The sequence below is a fragment of the Chrysemys picta genome, chromosome 8 (genome assembly GCF_011386835.1).
Source record: "Chrysemys picta bellii isolate R12L10 chromosome 8, ASM1138683v2, whole genome shotgun sequence".
Classification (NCBI taxonomy): Eukaryota; Metazoa; Chordata; order Testudines; family Emydidae; genus Chrysemys; species Chrysemys picta.
In genome coordinates, this window is record NC_088798.1 from 29,059,357 (window position 1) to 29,076,992 (window position 17,636).

The window sequence follows — 17,636 nt, forward strand, 5'->3', positions numbered from 1 at the left end:
AACAGCAAGGCCTGGGAATGTCATCCATCAAGGCACACCTCACTGCTATCTCAGCCTTCCACCCAGGAGTATTTGCCAACCCCATGGTGGGACATTTTTTTCAAGGGCCTGGAACGCCTCCATCCCCAGATTAGACAGCCAGACCCTGCGTGGAACCTTAACGTGGTCGTTTCCAAACTAATGGGTCCCCCGTTTGAACTGCTAGTTACTTGCTCCCTCCTCTATCTATCATACAAGGTAGCTTTTCTGGTCGCCGTGATCTCAACATGCAGGGTGTCTGAGTTGAAGGCCCTCACCTCTCACTCACCTTACACAGTCTTCCACAAGAATAAGGTGCAACTTAGGCCTCATCCAGCCTTTCTTCCTAAGGTCGTGTCACATTTTCACACGAGTCAAGGCATATACCTGCCCGTTTTCTTCCCCGATTGTGTTGCCACTGCACCCCGACCTGCTCACTCAGAACCACGGTCGCCTGCTCCACCCAGACCTCAAGTCTCTCCATCTCACGGCTTGGAAGCTTCATGCCAGTAACTGCGAGCAGAGGCTGCACTCTCTGGATGTTAGGCAGGCACTAGCCTTCTACATCAAATGCACTAAGCCATTCAGAAAGTCGAACCAGCTATTCATAGCGGTGGCAGACCGGATGAGAGGGCTCCTGGTATCATCACAAAGAATATCTTCCTGGATCACGTCCTTCATCTGCACATGCTATGAGTTAGCCAAAATCCCAGCATCAGCTCTTATGGCACACTCCACACAGGCACAAGCCTTATCGGAGGCATTCCTGGCCCAAGTACCAATCCAAGAAATCTGCAGGGCAACAACTTGGTCCTCGGTGCATACGTTCACCTCTCATTACACCATTGTCCAGCATGCCAGAGATGATGCAACTTTCGGCAGAGCAGTGCTCCAATCAGCGATTCCATAATTCTGACCCCACCACCTAGGGTAAGGCTTGGGAGTCACCTAACTGGAATCAATATGAGCAATCTCTTGAAGAAGAGAGAACAGTTGCTCACCTTCTCGTAACTGTTGTTCTTGGAGATGTTGTTCGCAAGAGATAGGGATATCCCTATCTCGATGACTGGCTGCTCAGGGGGCGCACCAGGGAGCAGGTGGAATCTCCGGTCCGGTTCGTCAGATCTACTTTTGAGAGACTGGGCCTCCTCCTCAACGTGAACAAGTCAACCTTGTCTCCGACCCAGAGAACAGAGTTCATCGGAGCAGTGCTGGACTCTGTGCAGGCACAAGCATTTCTGCCGGAGACACGATTCCAAGTCATGTCAAACATCATTCATGGCCTCAGGCGATTCCTGATCACTACTGCAAGGGGTTGCCTACATCTCCTCGGCCACGTGGCAGCCTGCACTGGTCTGGCATGCCCGGCTGAGGCTCAGACCTCTGCAAGCGTGGCTTGCGTCGGCCTATCGCCCGGGACACGACAACCTGGACTTAGTAGTGACGGTACCAGAGCACATACTCGAGTCCCTCCAATGGTGGCTCGACCCTCAGATAGTGTGTGAAGGAGTCCCCTTCAATAGCCCCCAGCCCTTCTTGTCCCTGGTAATAGATGCATCAGCTCTGGATTGGGATGCGCATTTGGGACATCTACAAATGCAGGACCTATGATCTTGGGACGAGCTCTGCCTTCCTATCAACATCAAGTTGCTCAGGGCGGTACATCTAGCATGCCAAGATTTTTGGGCCCGGCTGCAAGGCCAGTGTGTGGTAGTGAGGACAGACAACACCACTGCCATGTTTTACATCAACAAGCAGGGTGGAGCCCGTTCCTCCCCCTGTGTCGAGAAGCCCTCAGGCTCTGTGAGTTCTGCATAGCCCACTCCATTCCAGTCTCTCAAAAGTAGATCTGACGAACCGGACCGGAGATTCCACCTGCTCCCTGGTGCGCCCCCTGAGCAGCCAGTCATCGAGATAGGGATATCCCTATCTCTTGCGAAGGAAGGCTACTACGACTGACATCCCCTTAGTGAAAAACTCAGGGGGCTGTCGTCAAACCGAGTGGGAGGACTGTGAACTGATAGTGTTTGACCATGATCCTTCGAAATTGCCTGTGCGCGGGGCGAATGGCTATGTGAAAGTACGTGTCTTTCATGTCGAGGGTGGCGTACCAGTCTCCCAGATCCAGGGAAGGGATAATCATGCTCAGGGAGGCTATATGGAATTTCAACTTCACCAGGAATTCGTTGAGTCCTCGCAAGTCTAGAATGGGTTGGAGACCCCCCTTTGCCTTGGGGATTAGGAAATAGCGGGAGTAGAATCCCTTTCCCCTTAGCTCCTGAGGAACCTCATCTGCTGCCCCTGTGGCGAGGAGCAATTGCACCCCCGGATAAGGAGTTGCTTGTGAGAGGGGTCCCTGAAGAGGGACAGGGAAGGGGGGTAGGAGGGAGGGGAGGAGCAAATTTGGAGAGAATATCCCATTTCTACCATGCGAAGGACCCAGCGGTCCGATGTTATTTGGGACCAAGCACGGTAGAAGAGGGATAGATTATTCAGAAAACACAGGGAAGGATCCGGTATGGAGACTGGTGCTCCGTCCTCGGGTGTACCTTGAAAATGACTGCTTTGAGCCCGATGAAAGTAAAGTCAGGGCCTGGTGCCCAGACTGAGGGTGGGAGGGCTTGCACCTGCCATTCCTGCTCCTGCGTCTGTAGGGACCCTGCCATGGCCGAGGAGGATATGACCGCTGTTGCTGTTGGGGCTTAAAGGGCTTTCTTTGGGTTGCCGGGGGGTGCATATCCAAGGATTTAATTGTAGCCCTGGAATCCTTTAGGCCAGGGGTAGGTAACCTGCGGCACACGCAAGCTGATTTTCTGTGGCACTCACGCTGCCCGGGTCTTGGCCACCGGTCCGGGGGGCTCTGCATTTTAATTTAATTTTAAATGATGCTTCTTAAAACATTTTAAAAACCTTATTTACTTTACATACAATAGTTTAGTTATATATTATAGACTTATAGAAAGGGACCTTCTGAAAACGTTAAAATGTATTACTGGCACACGAAACCTTAAATTAGAGTGATTAAATGAAGACTCGGCAAACCACTTCTGAAAGGCTGCCGACCCCTGCTTTAGGCTATGCAGCCTGGAGTCAGTCTGTTCAACAAACAGACCCACCCCATCGAAAGGCAGGTCCTGCATAGTTTGTTGAACCTTGGGCAGAAGCCCTGAGGCCTGTAGCCATGAGCTACGCCTCATGGCAATTCCTGAGGACAAGATGCATGCCGCCAAGTCTGCAGCATCCCGTGAGGCCTGTAAAGAGGTCCATGTCACTGCCTTGCCCTCCTCGACAATAGCCCCAAACTCCTCTTTGGACTCTAATGGTATGAATTTATTAAACTTCAGCATAGAGTTCCAGGAGTTGAAGTTGTATCTACTCAAGATTGCCTGCTGACTGGCAATCCTGAGTTGCAAGCCCCCTGTGGAGTATACTTTGCGTCCAAATAAATCCAGGCGCTTGGCATCCTTGGACTCAAGTGCTGCGGCTTGCTGCCCCTGCCTCTCCTCCTCATTCACTGCAGCCACCACCAGGGAACAGGGCTGTGGATGTGTGAATAGGTATTCGTACCCTTTAGAGGGGACGAAATATTTCCTCTCCACCCCCTTGGCAGAGGGAGGGATGGAGGCCGGAGTCTGATAAATGGTCTTTGCATTTGCCTGGATAGTTTTGATGAGTGGTAAAGCGATCCTAGATGGTCCCTCTGGTGCCAGGATATCCACCATAGGATCCTCAGACTCTACCACCTCCTCGCCTGCAGGTTCATAGTCCGTGCCACCCTCCATAGGAGCTCCTGGTAGCACAGCTATCTATAGGGGGAGGCGTGGAGGTGCCCGCCACAGCCTCATCTAGGGAGGAAGACGAGGAGGCCAGAGGGGGAACCTTCCTGACCTTCCTGGTCCTCCGGTACCTCCTGTCCTGCCTCTAATCCAGGGTCAGCCACCCCAGGGTCAGGGTGAGGAACGGAGATGGGTTCTGGGGGAGGTGGTATGGCTGGTAGCTCCTCCGCATCCCTCGGGGTGGGATGGCTGGCTGCTGCCTCCGGGACCCTTGCCTCGGACGCCACCGAGCGGGAGCCCCTGGACTGGGTGCCCTGAGCCTGGTGGTACACCCAAGGAGTTCAAAATGGCCACTCTGCTGGCCCCTGCCATAGTGTGGGCCATGGTGCCACACGCCCATCTGGTCTGCCCTTTGCCGGCTTGCATCGGGCCTGCTCCAAGACTTTAGATCCCGTCTCCGAGCCTGAAGACGTGGACCGAGACCATGAGAGCCAGGGCGGTGCTGAGTGTAGTTGGGCTAGTGAGTGGTGCCGCAAGGCTGGAGAGTGGTGCCGCGAGTGGGGCCTGCACGATCACCTGGAACGGTCCCGAGACAGACTCCGTCGGGACCGGGAACTGCTGCATGACAGTGATCGACGCCATGAACAGGAGCGCTGGTGAGACCTGGAGCAGTGCCACAAGTCACATTGGCACCATGAGTGCACCCAGTGCCGCGAGACTGATCGGCGCCACGAGTCCAAGCAGTATCTTGTCCCCAATGGCGATGAGGGGAGGAGCATTGCAGGCTTTCTGCAGGATGGTGCCGCATGCTGTGGCATCGGGAGCTTGGTGCAAAGGGCAGGGAACCGTGGTGCCATCATGTCTACGAGGTCTTTTGTGGCCTCAAATGTGTCTGGGGTGGAAGGCAGTTGTACCTCCTCCACCACCTGACACGGTGAGTCCAATTGCACCAGACTCAACTGCCCCCCTTGCAGGACCGAAGTTGATGGTGCTGGCTCCGAAGTTTTCTGCATTGGGGGCTCTTCCCTGGCACATGCCCCATTGGCCAGTTCCAAGGGGTTGGGTCCTCAAGTTGGGGAACCACTCCTCACTTGTTTCCGGTGCCGCTTCTGACCCGGGGAATGGGACCGGTGCCGAGTTGCCTCCGATTGCTTCTGCACTGCAGAGCGGAGGTGCTGCGGGTCTTGTCCAGAATGTTTCTGCGGTGCCGTCTCTGCCGCTGCCGGGACACTACGCACTGATGAACTTGGTGCCGGGTCCCGCCGCACTGATGCTGGTTGCGGTCTAAGTGCCACCTCCATGAGGAGCTGCTTCAGTCTAAAGTCCTGCTCCTCCTTTGTTCTCGGGCAAAACCCTTTGCAAATCCTGCACTTATCCACCTGATGGGTTTTCTGCAGACACTTTAAGCAAGCGTCATGGGGGTCGCCCATTGGCATAGGCTTGTAGTAGGACTTGCAGGGTTTGAACCCCTGGGACTTAGGCATGCCCCGGGAGAGTGTGGTTGGGGTGAAAGGGAACCCCCCCAACTCCCAACAATGAACTATTAACACTACACTAACTAATAACTAACTAAACTAACTAAGGAAACGAACACTAACATAAACAGAGCTTTAATAGGGAAACGTGAAGAACTTGCTGAGCAAGACGCCAAAGTTCCAACGACCGTCACTGGCGGTAAGAAGGAACTGAGGAGGCGCCAGGTTGGCAGGGTCATATATAGAACACTATGGAGGCGCTACTCCAGAGGGCTCCACAGCCGACCCGACGGGTGCTGCTAGGGGAAAAACTTTCCAACGACTGTGCATACAGTGCGTGCACACCTAATTGGAATCGATATGAGGAATCACTCAAAGAAGAACAAATGAATATAAGCTGGTCATCAATAAGTTTAGGTATTAAATTTGACACAGATATCTAACCATCAGAGGAGCGAAATCTGGAACATCCTTCCAAGGGGAGTAGTGGGGACAAAAAACTGAACTTGTTTCAAGACGGAGTTTGGAAAATTTATGGAAGGGTTGGTATGATGAGGTTGCCTACAATTGCCTATGGCTCATCTGTGACTGCTATTAACAAATATTGCTAACGGCCGGAGATGGGACATTAGAGGGGAGGAGTCTGAGTTACTATAGAGAATTCTTTCCCAGGTGTCTGGCAGGTGGATCTTGCCCATATGGTCAGGACCTAACTGATCACCACATTTGGGGTTGGGAAAGAATTTTCCCCCAGGTCATATAGGCAGAGACCCTGGAGCTTTTTCACCTTCCTCTGCAGCACGGGGCACGGGTCACTTGTTGATTTGAACTACAGTAAATGATGGATTCGCTGTCCTTGAAGCCTTTATAGTCAAGAGGACTTCAGTAACTTTGAGGACTTCAGTAACTCAGCCAGAGGTTATGGACCTATTACATAAGTGGGTGGGTGATGGTCTGTGGCCTGTGATGTGCAGGTCAAACTAGATCAGCGTTTCTCAAACTTTAGCAACCCGAGAACCTACATTTTGATTTAAATCTTTTCATGGACCCCCCAAGCCGCTCAGACCCAGGCCCCGCCCCCACTCCACCCCTTCTCCCAAGGCCCCGCCCCACCTCTTCTGATCACCATCCGCTTTATAAACACTGCCCTAAACTAAATATCAATGCAATAATTCACTGCCATGCAGCAGAGCTGGAGACCAATGCTCCAGACTGGACTCAGGTTAAAACCTCCAGAGAAGTCAGGCATGAAGAGTGTGAGGGGAATGGAACTTTGCAGAGCTCACCAGGGCACAGTGCCGACTGTCATTCCACAGCACTCGCAACTTTGTGGTTTATTCAACAGTTTGTAAGTAAAGGTGCCATACGCCCAGGCTGTAAACTAGTGGAATAGGCTAGATTACCACTTTCCAGGGTACCCAAAGAAAAAAAAAAGAAAATTCAAACTAAGGCCTGCCCTTGCCCCTTTCACCAAAGCACACCTTTATGCTTTTATACCTCTTCTCCTCTTACCCCCCCTTCCTCTCTGCCTATTATTGACATGGTCACAGGAGCCATATGCATGCTACTGTAACACTGCCAGTCTGGTTCTGTCCTCCCTACACATTACTTCCCCCCGCACACACAAAAATCACAAGCAGGAATCAGGAGAAAAAGAGCTCAATGTGAGGGAGAGGCTGAAGAATTGAAAAGCAGGGAACCTTGTTAACCAGAGGAAATTGAGAATGAACAATGGATGAGTTGGGGGAACATCTCAACTGCCCTTCCATGCTGAATAACATGGTAGGATGGCCAACTGGGAAGAATGGGTAGAGAAAAGGAACACCCAGCCCAGGAGCTGGGTGAATACAAAGAAAACTCAATCCTTTGACTCCCACTGGCTGATTCCCCACTAGGGTTTACTCTGACCAGCTAACAACAACAACGTACTTGTCTTCACAGTATTTAATACATATTAAACACGTTAGTTAACCTGTTTAAAATGCACCTTTTTACCTAGTGTAGATGTGACCTCTAATTTACTTGCTTAGCACTGTTACCAGATAAGATTGGAAGATATTTAGGTGGTGGGAGACCAAAAAGAGGCTGATGAAGGGAGATGTTGTGGCTATGGCTTGTCTAGTTGCAAGTAATTTTTGACAAGGCTGGTTTAACATGACAACAATGCTTTAAGAAGTTATTGCACATTTATGCCCTTTGAGTATTTGATATTTTACAGCTTCTTTTTAAAAATAAAAAAAAATCTCAAGAAGGATGGAGCATTTTCCATCCACCGTAACACATAAAAAAAGTGCAAAAGGTCATGTTTATGTGCCTAGAAATCTGCCTTCTTATGCTAGTTCTGAATCAGTCTCTCTCTCTCTCTCTCTCTCTCTCTCACAACTTCTCAAAATAAAGGGTCTCCTTCCTACAGTTCTTAATTTGAGGATGTTCTCAATTTTTGGCAAGAGGAAGCCTGCACTAGGTCTACACCGCAGTCATGAGTTGAAAATTATGTCATCCCTATTCCCTCGTTCCATGGCAGCTAGCTCAGAAAAAGGTTGGAAATAGGAAGATCATTACAGCATATCATATCCTGAGGTCAAACCACCAATTTCTAGAGCTCAATACCTTCAGTGTTTTTTTTCCCGGATTGAGCATTACCTTCAGCAGTAGTACATGTTGCTCAATAGGATTTTTTTCCTTATTGGAAGGACCATAACACAGCAATACAGCAAGACAAAAAAGAACTATGCACTTTCAATTATCTAACAGGAACACAGGAATTGCTATACCAGATTAGAGCAAAGGAATCCTGTTTCTGATGGAGACTAATGCCAGATGCTTTGGAGGAAAGTGCAAGAAACCTCACCGGACACAGTCATGTAATAACCAGCCCCTCGAGGAGGTTTCTTCCTAACCCCCATCAGCTGGACCTTGGTTTATGAGCAGAAGCATGAGGGTTTTCTAGCTCTTTTCTTTTACCTATGTAATGTAACTCTGGATAATCTCATTACAATAATAGTTTGGATAAACACAGAGTGCCCAAATCAGCTTCTCACGCACATTTAGCCAAATTCTCATTCCATTTACACCAGCCTAATCCCATTTAAAATCACCAGAATATATGGGGGGGGAAATTATCCCAGTATGTTTAAGAGCTGTTGTAAGGTTTCAGTGTGGTTAAGTGGTTAGAACACCAGAGTAGGAGCTGGGAGACAGTGTTTTATTCCCAATTGTGACAGACTCACTATGTGTCCTCCATCAAATCCTTAACCTCTCTGTGCCTCTGTTTCACCATCAGTAAAATGGGGATATCTATATAAAATAGAGTCATATATAAAGCACTTTGAAATCCAATAAAGAAATGTGCTTCACAAATAGAAACTATTATTTATGGCACCTAGTTGTCTCTCTATTTTGGCCCAATAGCTGGGATAAGTCTCCTGCACTCTCATACCTCATGGTCCTTCTAATTAAGCTGTCATTGGAGCTTGCAAAGCAGTGCTGAGCACCAATGATATCCAGCCACATATGTGGGTAAAAGTAAAACTGAGAAAAATGTTAAAAGGGTGATGCAGATGGAGCTCAGAACATTATTACTGAAGAGATTCCCTAGGCCAGGGGTCGGCAACATTCGGCACGTGGCTCGCCAGGGTAAGCACCCTAGCGGGCCAGGCCAGTTTATTTACCTGTTGACGCGGCAGGTTCGGCCGATCGCGGCCCCCACTGGCCGCGGTTCGCCATCCCGGGCCAATGGGGGTGGCGGGAAGCCGCAGCCAGCACATCCCTCGGCCCGCACCACTTCCCGCCGCTCCCATTGGCCCGGGACGGCGAACCGCGGCCAGTGGGGGACACAATCAGCCGAACCTGCTGCGTCAATGGGCAAATAAACTGTCCCGGCTCGCTAGGGTGCTTACCCTGGCGAGCTGCGTGCCGAACATTGCCGACCCCTACCCTAGGCAATCATTGTCCAAATTGTTATTGTCACAACTTCAGGTTATGCCTTAGGGAGTGCTCCCTCAATGAGAGATCTGGCTTGCATAGTCATTCCCAGAAAAAGGAGCTTTCTGCCTCTTCTACTTCACAAATATATAATGTGCTTTCAGTCTGCAAGCTGCCCTTTATTTTTCTGGTTAGAAAATTGATGCCATGGCTCCTTTAATTTCCCATGTTGTAAATACATTATAGAATGCCCTCCTCCTGAGATTGGTTTCAAAAACCAATTTCTTTGAAGTTTGGATAAATGAAGACTGGTAGGAACCACGCTGTTCAATCTACATATAAAAACAATATCCATTTACCTAAGTGTGAGCTAATGCATTTTCTAAACTCCACCTGCACACGTCTGAAATTGCATATGAAATAACCCAGCAGTATGATTGCACCAATAACCCAAGAAATGCATTCAGCTCAAAAAGAACAAAGAAGGGTGTGTAATGCAGCAGAAGCCAAAAATGTTAATGTGTAACCATAACAGGGAATTTAAAGAGGTAAACACTTTGGGGTTTGTTTGATTATTTTTAAAAGATCAAGTTAATTTAAAAAGCAATCAATAGATTACAAGTACAACGGAGAGAGAAAGTCTCAAAACCCAAGTTTCAATTTACAAAAATCATGACCTATCTATTTGGAACTAAAAAAACACATGTAAATTCATCCAGGAATGTCTCAGAAGCTACAATAACGGCTTTTCTGTTACTATCCTTGGGAGTTGACAAGACCTTTTTATGGAAGAATCTAGAGAGAAGCACAGGATCTCAGAAGATCATTTTTAGCATCTAAGTTGATGTCCTTAGAATTCCCTGTGGTTGGGATTTTGTGATACTCAGTCCATTTTTCATGCAACTGGGAATATACTTTTTAAAAAGCATTATTTTAAAAACCCAGCTTGCACAAATTGGAAAACAAAAGGGCTGTAAAATTTTATAATATTACCTACCAGATAATATTTTAAGCTCTTACTGCATGAGCAGCTAACCTTTTTATGCCCAATTTTGAATAGCTTTATTGCTGTTTCCATTAAAATGTTTCACCTATGTAATATTAATTTGGAATTATTTTCTAATTAGAGAGCCCTAGATTCCTGTGACAGCCCTATGCATTTCTGGGGTAATGCAGTTTTTTAAAGGATACTTTTTTTTTATAGTTCAAATTGTGATGCCATATGGATTTGTATGTATGAGCAGCATAAGTCACTTGTCCCTGAGTTATTGCCTTTGGTGCCTAACATCTGAGGTTTTATTATTTACCAAACAGCCTTGTATTGTACCCAAGATATGGCGAGTCAACAAAGAGCCTTAAGAAAAGGCTATTCGGTTTCCATACCCTATTCTCTCCCAAGAGAGATTAAAGATCTAAAACTAAATATGTAATTGCATGGGTCGTCAAAGCAATGCTACCAGCCACCCACAGAAATTTGTGCAGAAGACTGATAGATATAAATCATTAATTCGGGTAGCAACATTATTGGGACTCAAGTGGAAAGTGCTTATGATACTTCTGTTCCTTTATGGGAAGTTGCAGACGATGGAAGGTCTAGAGCTGCAAGGCACATTTAAAATAGTGTTACCAGGGCAGAGCTAGTCTGAAGTTTAGGCTCTTTGAGCCTTTAAACTTTATTACTGTCTAGTTTAAAGCTACCTTATCAGAGTCATTTGCAATGCCCGGATCCACTACGGAAAGCTGTTAAGGGCAGATACCCAGTAACTCACTAGTTACCACAAGATTAGGTTCCAGGCTTTGGTAATTTAAGATCTTCTGAAATTATGGTTTAGGAAGACTCCATATGGAGTCCAAAATAAAAACTTCATAGCAAAGCTTTCATTTAAAGTCTTCCCGAATGGGGCTTTGAAAGGAGCTGGCAGGCTATCCTTTAAATGTGGAAACAATCACAGCATTTTAAATATTTAAAAGCCAATCAGACAGCTTTTATATTTTGTTAATTTTTTTCAGGCATGTTTTACAAATACCTGTCCTCTGGCTTTCAAGCTGTAGAGCTCACATACCATTCTGTTCTTCTGTCCTTCAGAACTTTCTGCCCAGCTTACTGATGATCAACAATTCTACTTTTTTAAATTAATTATTTACTGTTTTGTGCATAACTAATGTACAATGAACACCCAACCCAGCCAGAAACAAAGCCTCCCTTAAAAGAAAATGTAATCAGTACAATTAAGCGAATGTGATTCTTTGGATAGGGTTGCTTTTTATCATCCCTCAAGGAGCTGACTCTGATCTATGGTAGGTACATAATTGTAGGTGACAAAACATGCATGTCTCCTCAGCTCTGGCTTTTGCTCAGAATCATGTCATTTGAAATCAGAAGATATATGACCATAAATCTGACTTATTATGAGAATAACTATAGCTCAGGGAGAAACAGATAACTTTTCCTTACATGCCAAAAGACAAAAAAAACAAAAGGACGATAAAAATATGCAAATCATTTTCCAAAACAACTCCCTGTAGATTTTGTCTTACTGTGTCTATCTTCTGCTACATCACATACATGCAAGGGAAAACACGGATTTGTGTCCTGTGCAGCACTGATCCATCGAACTCAGAAGCTGTATTTGCGTAGCTGATAATGTACAATTGTTTGCACGGGGGTGGGGGGGGAAGACACAGAAATGACTGGACTTCACAATAGCATCAAGAGGGCAGGCATGCCTAGTCTGGTTTTTAAACACACAGGTCTCTCACATTCATAGATGCTAGAACTAGGGGTGCTACTGTAGCTTGAAGTGGTTTCCATCAGATACAGCATTTACAGTTTGGTTCAGTGGCTCTCGGCACCCCCACTGTACAAATTATTCCAACACCCCTTCTCGCATTACTGAAAAAAAAAACAATAAATATGATCCCTTCATGCTGATAGCAGCTGTCTCATTGTTGCTGAATGGTCCTGATTAAATTGCACTGAAATTAAAATAAAAAACATTGAGGGTGACCTAGCCAACTCTCATTTTTGTACCATATCACAGGGTTTGTTTTGCTGTATTTTCTGTCATACTTCTGAGAACTGCATAAAGGAGGACAAAAACCAAAATGCGTGCCAGTTTTCTCAGTGCTACAGCACAAAAGTTACACATCTGGCTACAAATGGCCATTCTGGATTAAACAGCGTTCCAAGTGTAAGAAGCAATGTATTACAGCCCTTACAATGTTCTCTTCTAAATTTTCATTCCAGCAGGATGGAAAATATGCCTACCTGCCTGACCCTCCATTGCAGGGAAAAATAAAATATGAAGAAGCAATGTTTTCTCAAGTACACCCTTGACAAACACATATAGTAAATTAATGTCATTGCTTTTCTTCAATTTACTTTTCATTTGTGGAAAGTTGCCACATTCTTTTATGAAGCCCAAACCTGAAGCAGCAATTTATCTAAAACAGCTAAAACATTTTATTTGGAGTAAAATAACATTTTAATTAACATAATATTGTAGTGACTAGTCTGTTGATGCATGAATTGTGGAAATGTGATACCTGTAAATTCAAATATTTGCATAATAGACAACCGAAAAATACATGGTCATATTTACGTTACGTTGTGTAAACTAATCAGTCACCAGTGATGGTGAGAGTGTTGCAACAGTTATTTGCGCCAAATCATGCAATAATTTGTAAACAAAGAACTGCAATTTCACACTGATGCTAGTGAGTATAAGTCTTTAAAACAATGAGTCCCATAAGTGACTTGCCCTTCCATTCACCAGTAAGTGGTATAGATTTCACAGTACATTAGTTCACATCATCATTTTAAATTATTCATTTATTCTTAACAACAGGTCAACACAGGAAGCACACATTTTGCTAATATGGCTTAATCGAGTGCTTACACTAAGTAGTTTATTTCATAGTCATAGCATTAATAAATTTAATCACAAAGGTACTCTTGTAATGTGCCACCCCTGCTGCCAGTATCAGGACAGGCTTTTCAGAAAGATAGGTTTGAAGTAAGGTGCAAAATACTTGCTCCTCCTAGTGAGATAATGCTTATCTAACTTGACAATAGGCAAAACACTGCAGAACAATGTGTCTAGAATTACAGGTGATTAGATATCAGAGCACAGATATTAAAGCTATCTGAGAGCAGGTATTGATTACCCATTGCATTGCTTGAGCTATTTGTTCTAGCTATCCAGGTTCTTATACTGCACCCATCACTGTGGTATCACAACTGGACTACAATAACTAATAACAAACTGCATTTTGCAGCAGGAGAGATTTTGGTGGTCAATTTTCCGCGGACAGATCAGCCAGTACCTGTGTTCGACAGCCAAGGCACAATAGGCAAAGGTTGGGCTTTTCAAAGCAGTGCCGGGGGGATCTAGGTTCACAGCTCCGTTCCAATGTAATACCGGAGGAGGGTTAGCCCCCATGCCTGGATTTGAAAGTTTCAGCCAGTGACAGGGGATTTGGGGCCCCACCGACGCCAGTGGGTGTTTTGCCAGTGACTTCACTGGGGGCACGACTCCCCCCCCCCCCTTACACCTTTCTACACGGCGCGCTGTGACTTGCCCCGGAGAGGTGCACAGCACATCCCACTCCCCGAGCACCCCCCGCCCGCCTGCCCACGGCAAGTCCCCGCGGAGCAGCGCCCGCCGGCCGGCTGTGGCCCCCAGGCCAGGCAACGCCCCAGCTGGACGCCGCGCGGCCCCTGCCCAGAGGGACTTTCCGCAGCTGTGCTAGCGGATCCTACAGCCCGGCCCGGCCCCGGCACCCCCCTGCCACCGCCGCTACTCACCGCCGGCCACCTGCTGGGTTCAGTCGCCGTCCCGCGTGCCCCGCTGGTGGGAGCCCGGCATCTGCCCGCCCCTTGCCGGCCCGGGCATCCCGCGAAGGGGGCGGGGGCAGGACGGGCGGGGGCCGCCTGCCTTTGCAGAGCCAGGCGCGTTTGGCAGCAGCGCCCGGCTCCGGCCGGGGGCGTGAGCTGGCTGCGCTCACCCCTCGCAGCCCGGCCCCGCCGGCGGGGCTGACTGCCCAGGCGGGGGAGTTAACCCTCGCGGCGCTGCCCACGCCGGCTCTCTGGGAGCGCTCAGGGAGCTGGGGCTGCCTGGCCCGTGGAAGCGCGGGGCGTTCTACCCAGCTCGGAGAGGGCGGGAAACGCTGCACCTTCTCTAGTGGCCAAGGGCATTGCACGGGGCAGATGCCCCCTCACCAGGGTGTTCCAAGCCAAGCCTGGCGCCCCTAGGTTAAATGGGCCTCCCCCGGCAGCAGGTTCCCTGACACCCCCACAGCCAGCTTCTGTGATGCTTTTCAGTCCCTGCCCAAGTATCCAAAGCCCAGCCTTCCTTGCAGGGGGTGGTGAAGGTAGTGAGGGACATCAGGCTTTGCCAGGGGCAGCTGGAGTCAGATAGAGCAGAGCAGGAAAGTGGAACAGGTCTAGCTCTCTCCTACCCAGAGCTCCTAGCACTGTCCTATGTGAGGTGTAAGGTCGGGGGAGCTGGCTCCATAAACTCAAAGCCATCAATATTCTCCAGAGTTAGGATGAGAGGGAATTTACTTTTTGCTAAAATACAAGACAGCAAGAGCCTGTAGTGAAGGAGGTCTCCCACTGCAGGGAGATGAACCACAAAGGAATGGCATGTAAAGAAAGAGACCTGTGTAAACACCACAGCTTGTCTCTTTCGCCAACAGAAGTTGGTTCAATAAAAGAGGTTACCTCGCCCACCTTGTCTCTCCAGTATGTAGAGGCAGCCTAAGACTTCTCATTGAAATACTGAACAATTGGTCTCCATCTATGGACCTAGGAGGAGGGAAGAAGATACTTTCCACTCCAGAACAGTCCTGTGTAGATCTTTAAGGTGGGTACCTAGCAGCAACTAATTTTACAAATGGGATAAAAGCCTATGTTTTCCAAAGTGATCTGCTAATTTGTAAGCCTTAGCCCTGACCCGGAGAACATAGGGCAGAGATGAAAAAGTCCATTACCCCCCAGCTCCTATAGGATTGTTCCCTTCATTATATTCTCCAGTCCATTTCTAAAATGGATGGGGCATGATTACTGCCCTGACACGGGGGTGGGGGAGAGGAGGGACTGAGAAAATGCATACTCCCTGGAAATTAAACAACTAGAAAAATAAAAACTATACATCAAAATGTTCTGGCTTACTTTGAGATCTGTTATTTATCCTTTGAAACAGTAGGTGGTAGTCTGCAGTGAGGAGGTGGCTGCTCACATGGTGCTGGCCCTGCTCCTTGTTTCCCACTGCTAAATTGCATTTAAAGATGCTACAATTACATTCAACACTTTGCTAATATTACTTTCCCTGTCAGCAATGGCTGTGGTTGTCACAGGGATGTTACGTGATCTCCAGTAGGAGGGGAGGTGCATGCACAGCAATCTTGCTATCAAGGTGTGGTACACCCTATGAAAAGTTGTGGGATCCCCTGCTGTAAAAGATACTTGTATTGTTTTTAATTAGTTAGTGATTACAAACATAACAAAGCACTTGGCAGAGATGAAGGGCTAAGAATTGTCACCTTATTGTGCAATATAAAACTACCATGTAGATAATGTTTTCACCCCTTAGCTCACTACTACTCTGCATTTAATTTGAGTGATGACAACAAGGGTGGCATGCAAGGCCCTATCCATCACTCAAACCCAAGGTTAAGGGCTCAAAGGGTGGAAGGTTCTTACATAAGCTTACTGCCCTGGGTTCAATTTCATCCCTAGAGAACAATCCAGTTATAAACCAAGCTTTTCTGAGACTATTGATTCTAAGGCAATAAGAATTCAGGGTAGGTCCTGCATTGGCATCTAGGATATAAACGGTTTTTAAGGGCACCGTGATAGAGTCCTTCTACCCCCACACCTCTCCCAACATAACTGAAGTTGTGTCTCTTGGAAATCCTTTCTGAACATCAGGCTAGGACAGCAGGAGGAATGCAGTAGCATAGCATAGGCTTATACCACCTTGTAAAAATCAAAACACTAACAATATAGCCACAAGAAACAATGACTGAAGTCTGCATAAGAAAGACAAACTTTGTTCATTGTTTTTGTTTTTACTCTTTGCTATTGCTCAGGACTCAGAAGATACAAAAAAATAAGTAAGACCTTGTATTTAAACAAGAAACCTAACCGGACACCAGAGCTGGAATCCACAGGTTCACCTCCAGAAAACATCATTAGATCCATGGAAACAGAAGTTACAGTTAACTTAAAAGAAAACCTTGTGAGCAGCTAAGCTAGAATACCAAGGGCTGGATTTACAGCTTCCTTCCCTCTGTAACACCATTACATTGAAGGAAAGCAAGAGAAAATGACACCATAGAAACCTAATTAGAGAAGCCATCAGATCCAAACCACAGTAGTCCTGCAGCTAAAATGAATACAGAAACAAGCTTTGGCATTCTAAAATGGAAGCATCTACCAACAGGATACGTCAGAGACATAATGGTGAAAGGAGATCTGATTTAACTAAGAGGTTAGCAACATAACCCCCCATCCTGCAAACATTTATGCATGTGAATAACTTCATACATGAACAGTCCCAGTGAGCTCAATGGGGCTACTCACGTGCACATTTGCAGGATTGGGACCTTAATTCTCAATTATTCAGCACCCATGGGAAGAGAAGGAAGTCTTGTAGAATGTCTTTTCTAAATTCAGGTGCTCAGACATGATGGTGATGGGCACACTATAAAAACCTAGAGTTTGTTAAAGATCTGGTGGAAGCTTGAGAGCAGATGGTCACAATGAAAGCTATCATGCTTGAACCTTAAGCAACCTGTTTCAAGTTCTACCCATCATTAGAGGAAATCAAGAGCTAATCCATCAGACTCTTCATCTTCCCTCATTATCTCCCCACCACACACAACTTCCCATGTCTTTTTTTCCCCTCATTTTCCCATGCTCATCTCTTCCTCTCACCTTCCTCAATCTCCCCCTCTTTCCACTATTCTCTACTTTCCAATTCTCTACACTTTGCCCATCTTCTCACTTCCTTTCCATTTTTCTCCCTCCCCACTCCTGTCCAATTCCTACCTGTGATAAACAGAATCCATTATTTCCAGAGCATACAAAGACAACTGGAAATGAAAGCTCATTCCCAGGCCCCTAGCAAATGGTTATATTAATGTCGCCCCGCCCACCCTCCACCAATACTGTGCATCACCTCCGCAGCATTCAGCCTGAGCACTTACTTATAGTACAGCTTCTGATTTAAAGTTTTAATATTAAAGTATAGAATTAAGAGCTGGCATGTGCCAAGTTCTGAGTTCAGTTTCTAACTTCACAAAATGAAAAAGCTGATGATGAGCTTCAGTAATGTAGCTCAATTGATAAAGGACTATTCCATATTTTCCTTAAAACAAAAAAGGGCAGGTGGTAAAAGGCACAAATTGGTTTCTGCAATACATTAGTGACCTGCTC

General features: G+C 46.9%; 1 protein-coding gene across 2 annotated transcripts in view; it reads right to left on the reverse strand.

The window, feature by feature from the left end:
• The window catches only part of LPAR3 (lysophosphatidic acid receptor 3), a 37,188-nt gene extending 22,697 nt beyond the window's left edge, over positions 1 to 14,491 (reverse strand). Inside the window, exon 1 of one of the 2 annotated variants that reach the window (XM_005294453.4) lies at positions 14,001 to 14,491. The gene's annotated coding sequence lies outside the window, so the exon portion shown is untranslated. Of the gene's footprint in view, positions 1 to 13,519; positions 13,678 to 14,000 lie in introns of those variants that run through there. The other variant, XM_024103824.3, reaches the window with a different exon arrangement.
• Between the last annotated feature and the right edge of the window lie 3,145 nt (positions 14,492 to 17,636).